Source organism: Lissotriton helveticus, chromosome 6, assembly GCF_964261635.1.
Source record: "Lissotriton helveticus chromosome 6, aLisHel1.1, whole genome shotgun sequence".
Taxonomy (NCBI): domain Eukaryota; kingdom Metazoa; phylum Chordata; class Amphibia; order Caudata; family Salamandridae; genus Lissotriton; species Lissotriton helveticus.
The window spans coordinates 1,349,175,764-1,349,188,578 of record NC_136067.1 but is presented as its reverse complement, the minus strand read 5'-3'; the positions used below and the strand labels follow the sequence as shown (position 1 = coordinate 1,349,188,578).

At 43.1% G+C, this 12,815-nt stretch overlaps 1 protein-coding gene across 1 annotated transcript in view; it reads right to left on the bottom strand.

Moving 5' to 3' along the window:
• Window positions 1-569: 569 nt before the first annotated feature.
• Window positions 570-12,815, bottom strand: part of LOC144761733 (uncharacterized) — a 503,102-nt gene continuing 490,856 nt past the window's right edge. Inside the window, exon 5 of the transcript XR_013595874.1 lies at window positions 570-599. The gene's annotated coding sequence lies outside the window, so the exon portion shown is untranslated. The remainder of the gene's footprint in view (window positions 600-12,815) is intronic.

Here is a 12,815-nt window from a genome sequence, read left to right as displayed (position 1 = left end):
CGTGTTTCATCCGCAGCCACCAATGATGACGGATGCACCGTGAGTTTTAAGAGCTACAGGAGTGAAGGAACGGCCAGAAACACCCAAGTAAATCCGCCAGACAGGCATTTCCCCTCGGGGTGGAGCTTACTCTAATCATCCCACTGCTAGCTTCCTTATCAGCTTAATTTGTGTTTATTCTTCCAAACATTGAGATCTGAAATGGTGCAGACAATCGCCATAAAGAGTGCGGTTGCGGGTACACCCCGTGGTGCTCAGCAGGAAGCTGTGACTGTAACGAAGGCCGCCACAGCAGCAAAATCTCCGGGAAACACTAGGTTCCTCCCTTTGTTGTCTGACAAATGAAAGGAAGCAGTGAAAGTAATAGAAAACACTGAGATGGATGAGGGAATATTAAAACAGCTCTTATTTATTGGCTGGAAAGGAAGACAAATCCCTTTCCCTCTCTTCGATGTGACTCTTCTGCTGTTACTGGAACACATACAAACATCACAGTTCCGTAGTCCGACTGCTGTCAGTCTGCCAATGCATTATTTTTGTTCAACACGTGCGATCATGTCCTTTTTCGTCCAGATTTTTATTTCCAGGGCTCGCCATTTCTAATATAATAAAGAGAAGAAAGCAGTGTCTTGAAATTTAGCTGAAACAGTAGGAGGTGCACCATAGAATAATATGAAATTCAATAGGGAAAAAGAGGCAAACAACTCAGACAAACTCACTCACTATAAAAGTGACACTGACTCTGGCACTGAAGTCAAATAAAGCACAGCAGTTAAAAGGTGGAGCGGCGCAACCATTCCAAAGCCAGAAACCCACCCCTCGCATCTACACGACCTTGGCCATGAGCACTATGGCCCCAGGTTCCAAAGTCTTAGATGTAGGTCCGGATAAAGTGTTTTCAGGCGGTACCCTTGCTTCTAAATGCAACTATTAGAAGTATGGGGAGGCAGAGTGAGCATTAGCAAAACAATTATAATAGACTGAAATTCATTGCATTCCGCAAGTCATTTATTTTTCATATATGAGCTCAGTCTTTGCCATTAAAAATGTCCCCAATGTATGGGTATAGCTGACTTCACCCACATATAACTAGTGACACTAAAGTTGTTAATTGAGAAAGAGAGCAGATTTTTCACAACAAGAATTTGACACATTCCATAAATTTGCACAAGGCCTGTGTCACATATCCCATCTTCATAATTTCCCTATCTATAATTTCTTACTATCTCCATGTCTTTACTATCCTCTGCCGCCGGTGTTTTCTAGATATCGTGCGAGGGTACTACTCAAAGGGGTCACCCCTCCTTCTTATGTTTTGTGTTCATTACATAGACACATACCTTACCTACCAGTAGAGATAAATGATAATTGTTTCCGCCTGCCTCTTATTTCTTTTCTGGTCAGGTCTGTTTGCTATGCGCTGTTCTCTCACTCAACCTAACACCTATGTGTATAGTGAAGAGGTTCTACATTTATTTTTGTCCTAGTCTAGACCACAGGGAAACTGATGGTCGTGGTGCCTGAATCTACAGTTGAAGGTAGTGTTTTTTTTTCAACTTTACCATTCAAAATCTATTTGTTCCCAAAGTCTGGCTTGCTTCACTTCCCTGATGTAGACGCAGCGGGTTATGGCATGCTGCGTGAGTATGATGAGTGTATAGGTGTGCTAGGACTATTTGTCCTCCACAAGGACACAGCGACTACAGCAGAAGGCAATTTCCCTCCTTTCCTTTTCCTTCGAGGACAAATGTTTCCCCTTGCAAAGCTGTGTATCCCATATGGAAGCAGGGGAACAACCCACCTTTGTATTCGGAAAGGCAAGAGCTCTGCTTTAGAAGAAAGGCCAGCCCAGGCCCAGTGAAGCTGATTGGGGCAGCTCTGTCTCGAGATCTGTCTAAAGATAAACAAGCATTTGCAATGCAATAAGTCTAGCATTTATGAGAATTTGAGCTATTGGCATTGGAAATGACAATGCCTTTTGGCCATGTGATGTTTTTAAAGCAGATAAATATAAAGTTTTACAAAACAACTGGAAGGTTGTGGTGGAGAGAAAAGTCGCACCTCATAATATGGATGGATTTTGTGGGCACATTAGTAATAATGCACAAGTCAAGAACAACTATGAAAAATCATGGTGCCACTCAGGGTAATAACACACCCCACTACCTTAGGTGTGAGTACACGATGGACATTGTCCTCTTTTTATCATATAATAAACAAGATATACTCCGGCATTCCAAATATTTGTTGCTAATTTAGAAATGTATAGTTTAAGCAGATTTACTAAACACATTTTATCTTTTCACAAGTAACACAGATACTAGGAGAAGTCATTCATGTTCAATGATTTATTGAACTTAATAATATCAATTTGTCAATTGTAATTTTTTTTCAATCAAAACTTCTTTTACAAGACTAAACACTTTAAATTGTTGCATTTCCAAGTCCTGAGCAGTACATCAATTTTCAATGAAATGACCACAGCCAATTTTCGGTGAATCACCCAACAGCCGACACGTGTTTTGTCACTACAGTGACTTTTTCAAGGCTGTGTGAATAGTAAATAAAAAAACATATGTTAGATTAACATTTCCTAGATGATGATATAGATACCCAACATACACCAGAGATGTGCATGAGGTTAGCAAGTTGAAGAAGAAGGTTTGTGGCGGTGTATATACACTAAGTGGTATCAAAGGTAAAAAAGAGAATTTCAGCAAGTAGATTGTAACCCAACAACCCGAAAAAGATTTTAAAATTAAACGATATTAAAAGATAATGTGAACATCATGCAGATAGAGTAATTCCAGAAAAGCCAATAACTTCACATATTTGGCTGAGAGATGCCAGTCAAGAGTGTGAGAGTAGGAAGAAGGGAAAAACCGGCAGTGAAGAAGACGCCGTCCGTGCTCAGTCTCAAAATTGTTATGTGACCTGATTAGGAGGCTAACCTTTATCAGTATCCATAAAGGGGAGTCCGGTAATGTATGGATTATAAAACGTGATGCTAGAAACAGCCGTCTGGAGCGCCTCTGGATGTCAAATCTTGTTGTTATATATTTGTGAGAACTGAAAGTGATAAGTAAAATTATAGTAGAAAGTTTAATAGAGAGCATGGATTTTAAATGCTTGTCAATTGTAATTTACACCCTACATTTTAAACTAGTAAAAGTAGTGTAGCTTTTATTTCAATAGTATTGAGGATTTCAAATGGAGATAGAAAGTAATTCAAACATTTATACTATTTTGCTTCTTATGCTGAAGAAAAAAAGAAGAGAATAGCACAGTATTAGACCAGAGGGTAGTAAACGAATGCTCTGTTTAACAAAAGGCAATGTTGTTTAGCAAACTAATGGTCCACTAACAAGGGACCAAAACATGCCACTTTCACGTAGGTGGTTAAATTACTTCATGATTTCTCGAGAGAAATCGTGTTGCAAGAAATCCTTGCCTCAATAGAAAATAAGTTGTTGAATTCGGACTGTGGCAAGTCCATGTGAAGTTAAGAAAACAAAGTCTTGTGAGTGATATTAAGTTTTCAAGCAAATATCCACGCCCCAGTGAGTTAATTCATTGCCCCTACATGGGCAAGATGACAGTCTGTCTTAGAGTCTGCAAAGACGCAAGGATGCGAGCAATTAACCTGCAACTTGGGAGACCCTTCCTCAATTTTTTTCTCGTATTTGCTGCAACCGGAGCGTGCAGAGACTGCCAAATTTATTCAAGTTACCATTCTGGGCGTCCCGTAAACAATACCAATTAAAAACTGACTAACTGTCCGTCGAAATGTATTGTTAAAGGATCGCAGTCATAGTAAAGCCCAAAAATGGCGGCCAGCTTAGATGGGTCAAAAGCGTCCCAGTAATATAGTATGACGAGAAAGAGTATGGAAAGGATAGGAGAGTAAGATGTAGATGAAATGCTCATAAGAACCAAGGAGGGTAAACCAGAAGAGAGTTGTGTCCCTTCAAACTTAGTGGTCAGGTATTATGCATCACTGTACACATATAGTAAATACATGATACCTATACTTAAATATTCTTCTCAGTCATTGATTACAGATAGATACAGAGTATAGTATTATCTACAAGTAAGACAAATGAAAACATACAGACAATCAGTACAGAGTATGATTGTGTAATAGTGAAACCATAAAAACATAAATGTGGGGAGATGAGCAAGAGTATTACTTGTGATAGGAGACTCATGTTGTAGTAAAGAGAAAACTGTGTTATAATACAGACATGGCCTCGAAACAGACCTATACACATATTGATCATGCAAGATTATTATTATTTCTACGTAAATTAATGTGTTATATTTATAGGTTGGGTGTACATTTGTACCAGCAGTTATTCTTGCGGATGTAACATTTTGTAATGTGTATACAGTACTAGTGGTCTAAAGCAGAGGATCATGATTTATTCTGAAAGGAACACATGTAGCTCTTTGTCAATGTTCAAGCCCCTTTCCACTGCTTGTAACTTCAAAATCCATTGAGTTTCTTATCTTCTAAGGGCCAATACTCTATCTCTCCCTCTGGGGTTGCTCTGTACCTGTGTGATTTCATGGAATCCGATAATATAAGGCATCGTCATTTACAATGCCAATAGCTTAAACTCTCACAAATGAAAGACCTATTGCATTGCAAATGCGTGCTATAAAAATAAAAAAAAGCGTTAGGAGAGAGTGTGTCCTGCCTGCAACAGCAGGCAGGACAATGCTATTTGAGAAAATAGTGCTTGAAGATGTAATTAAAGCCTACTGAGTGACAACACATGTAACAGGGGGTGTCGCCACGGGAGGTTGCAAATTGAGACACAGTGGTACTAAGGAAGGACTCCTAAGCCTTTTGACCAATGAACAGCACAGTTTACAGTGGACACTGGCACAAGCCGATGGAAAATGTGGGCAGAGAGTGGGTAGAGATTAAAGTCCCTACCTCAATTCAGCATGCCTCTCAGGGCAGAGCATACGCTGCATAGGCTCAACTTAAAAACAACTCATTGGGATGTTTACACTCTGCCCTCCTTGATACACATCCCTGTGGCAATCAGTGGCTTCTCTCTTCCCCTGTACCAGGATGAGGCTGGACATTGAAGATATTTCTCCTTAAATGCAATCTGCCTGACCAGTTGGTGACTGAACCCTGTGGTACAGAAAAGGTCGGAAGATAGGCTTTGTATCCAATAGTTAGAGTTGAGGAATTTAAACATAGACCATCTTCTAACCCTTTCTCATGTTCAGTGCACCCATAGCTGGATAAGAAAGGGCCGTGCTCTGTCAGATCTTTTCATTCATATAGAAGCTCTGAAACACTAGCAGAATGCACCGCTTGATCAGCTGAGAATACAGTGTATTTGTGTTGCAAGCCTGACACCAAGCCTAGGATCTGCAGAATCTCTGCTGCCGTGCCTATCTGGGAGATTTTATCAGTAGTACCTTAGAGAAGACAGCAGCTGTCTGGTCCTGTGAGCATGAGAGAGGCCCCATTGACTGAAAAATGCATGAAGGACGAATCAAATGGTGGATCCTGCACTGAAGCTCTGAGACCATTGCAGCCCAGCTGCTCTGAATAGAAATAGTATTTGGCTAGTAGTCCTGCTCTCTGTGCACCCCAAATACCCCCTAGAAGAACTCAGCAACAACAGGCCACAACAATATTAGACCCTCAAACCCCAGAATAAACAAAAGCAGAGAAAACTGTGGTATCCCTGATGGACATTGGCTCTTCATGTACTGTAAGTTATTTTACCAAAACCTCCCAACCCTCTGCCAATTTCCTCTACCTTAACCCTGGTAGACCCCAAATCCAAAACATTCAGGCTTAAACCCTGAAAGCTAAACCAGCAGCCTTAGTGTTCTTTCAGGGTCCTCTGCATGAATCTAGTGGGAACTGCACTTTTCACAGGAGTTGCAGATGAAGTCAAGATATTCTGAGAATCCACTTGGGTGCGGTTCTGTATAAACTATCCTGTGCCACTTTCTTGGCTTTAGATTCCTTAAACCTCCGCAAGCAATCCAGGCTCCTGCAAAATCCTAGTTCCTGCAAATCAACAGCCGGTGACATTACCTGCATCCTTTCTGGACTCCTCAACAATCTCAACAACATTGAAAAATCTCAACAACAGGCCAAAATCAATCAGATATTATTGTGCCTGAGCAACCATGCCAGTGCACAATCTTCCCCACAGTTGCAAAAATACATTCTGCCCACAACCACTGGTGTTTATCAAGGGTACAATGGGCCTTAGTGCAAACAAGGAAAATAACCCCGCCTGACTAATAGTTGAGGTAAAATACGGTAATAATCGTGATTCAGTGAGCCCCTCAGGCTTCTGGGCATCTGACCACTGAAAGCTATTTTCCTGCCCACAATTCAGAACTCAACAGTTGGATGCCAATTTCCTAACTTAGTATTGTAGCATTAACCCAAGCTGTGCCAGAACACAACAATACTAGCACTTACAATCTTCACATCTAGGCACTCTCCATGGTTGCATTAGAGTGCTTAAGACACTTAATCGCTCTTTGGGATTAATTACAGCTGTGCCTGAGTGTCACAATTTAGTCACTAAGGCACTCCATGCCATTGCACCACGAACTAAACTCAGCTCTTATATGCCTTTGACTAAATTCTGAACGAGTGCACCTGTGATTGACTGAAGTTGTGCACTGCTCTGTCGGAAACAGGTATACCTGTTCTCCAGTGATGGAATTGGAGTGATGTACACATTGAGTATACACATAGCCTTCTGGCACAGATAGTGGGGCATTATGCAGGGTATGGGGGATGTGTCAAAAGGAATCATAGATTGTGATGTTGACTATGCTCTGGTGCTTATTCAGTGTCCTATTTAGTTAATTGTAAATGGAGTACTTTGATGACTTCATAAGCAACCAGCCACACTTGGGACTGGGCTCCCTAACACCTAGGGAAAGGCGACGCTCTCTAGGAGACGTGTGTCATGGAAGGCACTGTTGTCTCAGTGGGAAGAGTGTGATAAGGCCTGCTGGAAGGCGGAGGTGGGGGCCTCTGAAGATGCTAGAATTCTAGCTGCGTAATTGGAGGTCAGACTACCAACCTTTCTAGTCCGTTTTGGTAGGCTCAGATTACAATAAATCAGTTCTGTCAACAGCACATAGACTCTTCTCTTTCATCTGTGGAACAGAACATGAGCCCATGCTTTTAGCTTCCCCCTGTCTCTTTGCTATCTACATCCAGAGTCCAAACTGACTAATGGGGGTAGCAGGGTGGGGGCAAGCAGGACACAACATCTCCTCCACAAAGCAAGTTTGGCAGGTTATTGAGTACATTGATCTGACACATTCTTTAGGCTAGAGGTTGTAACCTTGATAAAGGAAACAATTGAACCATCCCTCTGCCGTGGAAAATTTCGAAGATGCTGTGGTTTTAAATTTTAGGATTTTACCTATTGTTGGTGGGAGCCAGTGGTTCCAGCAGGTGCTGTAGGTGTCATGGGTGTCAGTGCTATAGAAACTGCACCTATTCCTTTTTAGGATATGGGCATCTGAATGTCATCACCCTCTGGATACGTACTTCAGGTAGTTAGCCCATTCCCAGTACCAGCAATCCATGTGTATGGCATCATAGCATTTATTTAGACGGAGTCGGGAAGTGCTATAATTTCCTTCATGATTTAGGGAATTATTCAGACTGATCGGTTGAATGGGATTTTGTTTGGAGATTTACCTGTATTTTGGAAAACTGGCTTTGGCGATTAGCTAGATCTGTCACTAGTCTCTCGCAAAACAGTGATTGGTGTTTTCAGGTTGACCACCAGATACATAGATTTCCCCACCACAGCACACTGAAATTGTGTTTTGAAGACCAGTTTCTTTTGCTAATCAGAAGTGTCCTTTTTAGGTCTCGCCTAGCATTGCAGCGCATGCATTGCTCGCTTTGCGAGGTATGCAGTATACACTATAGCGTGGAAGCTTTCTGGAAGCTCCGCCCACTCTCCGCCCATCTTTTTGATTGTCTTACATCATAAGTGCTGCCTTCTGATTTGTTTTAGGCCTGTTAGTCCCTCCTCCCGATGGCCATGTTGTCAATTGTATCCTTCCCTGGCTATTGGCCCCTTTACTTCAACATTATTTTCTACTATGGGTCCCCCCCCTCCCCCTCCTGGTGTCTGTGACTTCTTGCCCCCCCCACCACCCCCCCTTTCCCGTTTGTGCCTTCTTAGACACCCGCACTCCCATTTTCCAAAGCAATAGGTCATAATTGCAAATGCTTGTTTGTCGTGGGATTTGCAGGGTGAATTTTCACTCTTTGTTTGCTCCTGCTGACGGCTATCTTCCACATGCGCAGTGAATGCTTCTCCTCCCACAGGCAGCCTGGCCCCCTTTCTGTGATCTTTTCTCCCGAGCCTCCTGTGTTGGGCGCCGGGTCTCATCTTCAGCAGGCTTACGCCTGTAGAGCCATGTCAGGCGCAAATCAGCAAGCTTCTGCTGGGAATGTAATGCCTACTCCATTATAAATGAACAAGCAAATAAAATGATCACTTACATTCATTTCCATTCTGTGCTTTCCCAAATGTTGCCATATACGTCCTGGTGATGTTTTAAATAATGAATTCCAACTGGGACTTTAGAAGAAGATCATTTATTGTTACAGTTACTTTCATTTCTTCCAGCACTAGAAGTGCATCAAGCCCCTCTTCCAGGCTGCTGATGTCACTAGCGTGTCTTTGGCAGCTGCTCCCTATACTGGTGAAAATGGGGCGCTCACGTGAACAGCCTGCTTCGATGGGTAGCAAGGGAAAGCGAACAGTGCAAGTGACTCCTTTCCGGTTTCCATTTTACTTTCGGCAGTAGTCTTTGCGCAACAAATAAAAACAAAATGCATCAAGGACTGTTAGGGCCGCAGGGCTGGGCTGGGCCCTGATCTGAAGGTAACAAAGGAATCCCAAACTGGAGGATAGGTGAGGAGTGGAGACCTGGTTGAAAAACACTGGAATGGATGGGTGTGCCTGGAGAACTCCATTCACTCTCTTTTGGAGAGTCCAGCTGGCAGTGATCACTGGGAAGTGTGGACAGAGCGGCTTTGAGTACACAGACGCCAGGTCTTTGCTGGCTATGTCTTTCCTGTATCCGAGAGAATGCATATATTTATTAGGGCACTGAAGGGACGATACAGCAAGTATCACCAAGGCACTAAGCCTGATCATTTGTGCCTACACTTTTCCCCCCTCCCCCCCTCTCCACGACACAGGATTGGGGGGCATGACTCACAAAGGCGTATAGCCTAAGTCCCCAAGTACTTCATTTGTCTTTGTATATCAGCCCTCCCTTACACTCAACATGGACCATTCCCCTTTCAACCCGCTGGGGGTTAGATATGTGGTGTATGTGCCTTCCTTCCCAAGCCACCGATTCCAGACTATGTCCCATCATATGTTGACAGCTGAAACGCATGTAAGTGCTCCAGTAACTTTACCTGGCCCAGTCAGGGTGGCTCGTGTTTTTTAATTCAGCAAGGGATGTGTTTGCAATAAGCCAAACTTCCTCCTTCCGTAATCTTATTTATCTAGGTGGACATCTCATCCGCCTCCCCGTTTAGCACTAAAGGACAGTAAAACTCTGTGCGTGGCAGGGTACTGTGTGTTCAAAGTCTTGTTGAAAGAACTCAACCACTTTAAAGTGCAGACATAAAAAATAAGTGAAAGTGGAGTAAAAGATTAACTGCAAACTGTTTAAAATTACATGTTGGCATACTGACCGGCTTAATATTATTTTTTGTTAGTCCACCACCGGAGCCCACAGAGGTTCAAAGTAAGTGCTCCCCCACCCTACAAGCAACGTTTCTCTCAACCCACCCTTTCCTTGTGCATGAAGCGAGGCTCCATTCATATCCTTATCTGAACTAATGGGAACACTTAGGCCATTTTTATACAGCATTGCAACAGTGAGACATCTCTGACTCCTACATACAACCAGCACACATGTTATGTTATGTTGTCTTGTAAAGCGCATGGCTACCCCAGCAATGGGGCGTCCCAGCGCTGTAGACCACTGGGGAACCCGTCCTGGCTTTCCCTGTGAGATGATCCCTGCTGGGTATCTCCAAGGTGAAACCAGGCATCCCCGGTGTATGTGGGGGGCCGTTGTGGAGATGAGGCAAGCTAATGCCCAGATTTGCCGAGTGTGATCCCTGGTTAGAGTAGGCACCGAAGCGAGAATTATCGAGTACGCTGACCCTGGTCCACGACCCTGCCGCGTCGGGCATTGAACCCTGGTCCCGGGCGGTCCTCTGCTTCTGGGTCTGCCGCCTCTAACCAGTGAGCCACACCACTCCACGTGTGTGAGGCTTGCCCAATCAGCGCTCTCAGATGTAAATATCTGCACCCAGTAACTTTGGCAGGGGTGACCTAACCCCTTCATTCGGTATAACACACACTCATTAAGCTAGGCAGGACCCTTTGCAATCGAAGTTTTATACTTTAATATTTCTTTTAGTGCTATAGTGCCCTCAATTAAGTTTTAGTTGCTAACTAACACTCTAGATTAGTGCAGTTGTAGGCTATCATCTTTCCTCCTTAGTGCTCTTCCCACTCGTTTTGGCTCCCGCCACAGTTGTATCAAGGGCAGTGAAGGGTTATCATGCTAAGAACAGTAAATGTTTCAGCACCCAAGCTAATATGCTGCATAGATAAATACATATAAGGCCCCAAAGGGGAGACCGATTTTATTGCAAATGCTTGTTTTAACTGACTCCGAGTTACAGTCATAGGGAATGGTGGTATGTTCTTTTCTGTATGGACTCAAAGACAACAAGCTCCCTTTCCCTTGTATCCAGGGCCGCTGAGAAACTAAAACTAAAGGTAGATCTATATTAACACAATTGATCCATTTTCAGTAGTCTGTCTAGCCCCCTTTGGGGCATATTTACAAGGGCATTGCACCACACGAATGTCACTGTTAACGATGTTCCTCTGGCGCAATGCCCTGCTCCATATTTACATAGTAGCGTAAAGCTGCTTTTTGTGGCTTTTGCCGCTTTATCAATATGGTAACCTTTCACGCAAGTATCTGCCTGAAAGGGGCATGCAATGGGTGTTGCTGTGGGCATTCCACGGCAACACCCACTGCTTTTTGATGCTGCCCCAGATTTACAAGGATCTGTAAATCTGAGGCAGTGCCAAAAACTAGTGCCATGCAATAGCAGGCGTTAGAATGGCGCAACTAGGAGAAATGCTTCTATTTTTCCTCGTTTTTACTTTTGCAGCACACTGAGAAAGACCAAAACGCCATTCATGATTGCTTATGTGCAAGATGTTTATGTGCAGTATGGTGTCCCTTCCTGCAAACAAACATTCATTAAATAATGATGATTTGCAACGTCTTTGTGTGCGGCTTTCTGCAACACACATAGAAGTAACACATAGCCATTATGAATTGTTTATGTGAAGGAAGGGACACATTCGCGCACATTAACAATCATTCTCTGCAACTCAGGCACATGGGAGCCTGCGTTGGCGCTAGGCAGCTAATTTTAGCACCAGCCCTAGGCAAAACACAAGGATGCGCCGTATTGTAGTAAATACAACGCATTCCTGTGTTTGGGAAATGTCGGAGCACAGCGCTGCAACATTTTGTTGTAAATATATCCCTTTGTGTTTGGAAAAAATATCCAATCTGCAACTTTGTAGAGAAGGGAGAGTACTTGCACTTTCTTGCCTTACAGGATCCCAAATCATCTTGATTGTAGCATCTTAAAAAGGATTACAAACCCTATTGGAGTTTGGTGTGTTTTGCGTTGTGTTTAATATTCATTCAGATAAGTTACTTACCTGTAACTGAAAACCAGTTATTTGTAATAGTAAAAGCTCTCACTTGACTTTATTAGGTGTATTTACTTCTTACAACAGTTTCTGAGTTTCCATCTTACTACCTCTTCATGAGAGTAAGCCTCGAGTGTTTGAACAAGTTATAGATGACGAGATAAGTATTCACAGGGAGGGTCTTGCTACTCCAACTGGAATGCTGTTGCACTGAAGTCCCTATGACACCAGTAATAAAGCATATGACACACCATAGATGATGCACAGCAATCTCTGATTATACAAGTGCACAGAGAAAATACATCACAACCGCTCTGAAATATATATTGTCAACAAATACCCCAAACATAAAAACTCAAAGCACTTGGCAGATTGCAGAGGTTCACACGACACCCGACGCTAAAATCTACACCTTGCAGTTAATTTTCTTTTGTTTCTTAATGACTTGTTCATTGTTTCACTTATTTGTCACCATTAACTTTCAGTTTCTTCTCTTTGATGCTGCCCAGCAGGGAGGGCTCTGTCACAGTGGAGGCCAATTTGGATGTGCAATAAGAACAACAAGCAGGTCCACAATGCATGCAGAGACAACAGGTAAAGATGACACCTGCTATATCAGCTAATACCATCAGGATCTTCCAACCCCAGGCAGACAATAGACCCCAAAACCACCCAGAAAGGGACCAGGTACCAGTGTCAGCATGAATTTCAGAAGCTAAACGATGCAATTTTTGAATAGCCAAATGGACCGAGGGGGCGTAGTCAGGGATATACACACAACAGGAGCTGCCAATCACGCGGAAGGCTCCTCATCGATCTGCTAAGATAACGTCTAGCACCATACGATTTTGAAGAGAGACAAGCCTCGTAGCCTGAAGCTCTACCATCAGATTAGTTAATATACCAGCAGTGGAATTTATAACTCTCTCGACTACCCTGGCTAGGCGCCTCACTTCTTTACTAGTCATGATGGGCCCGCAGATAGGAAATACGCCCTTGACAATGTCA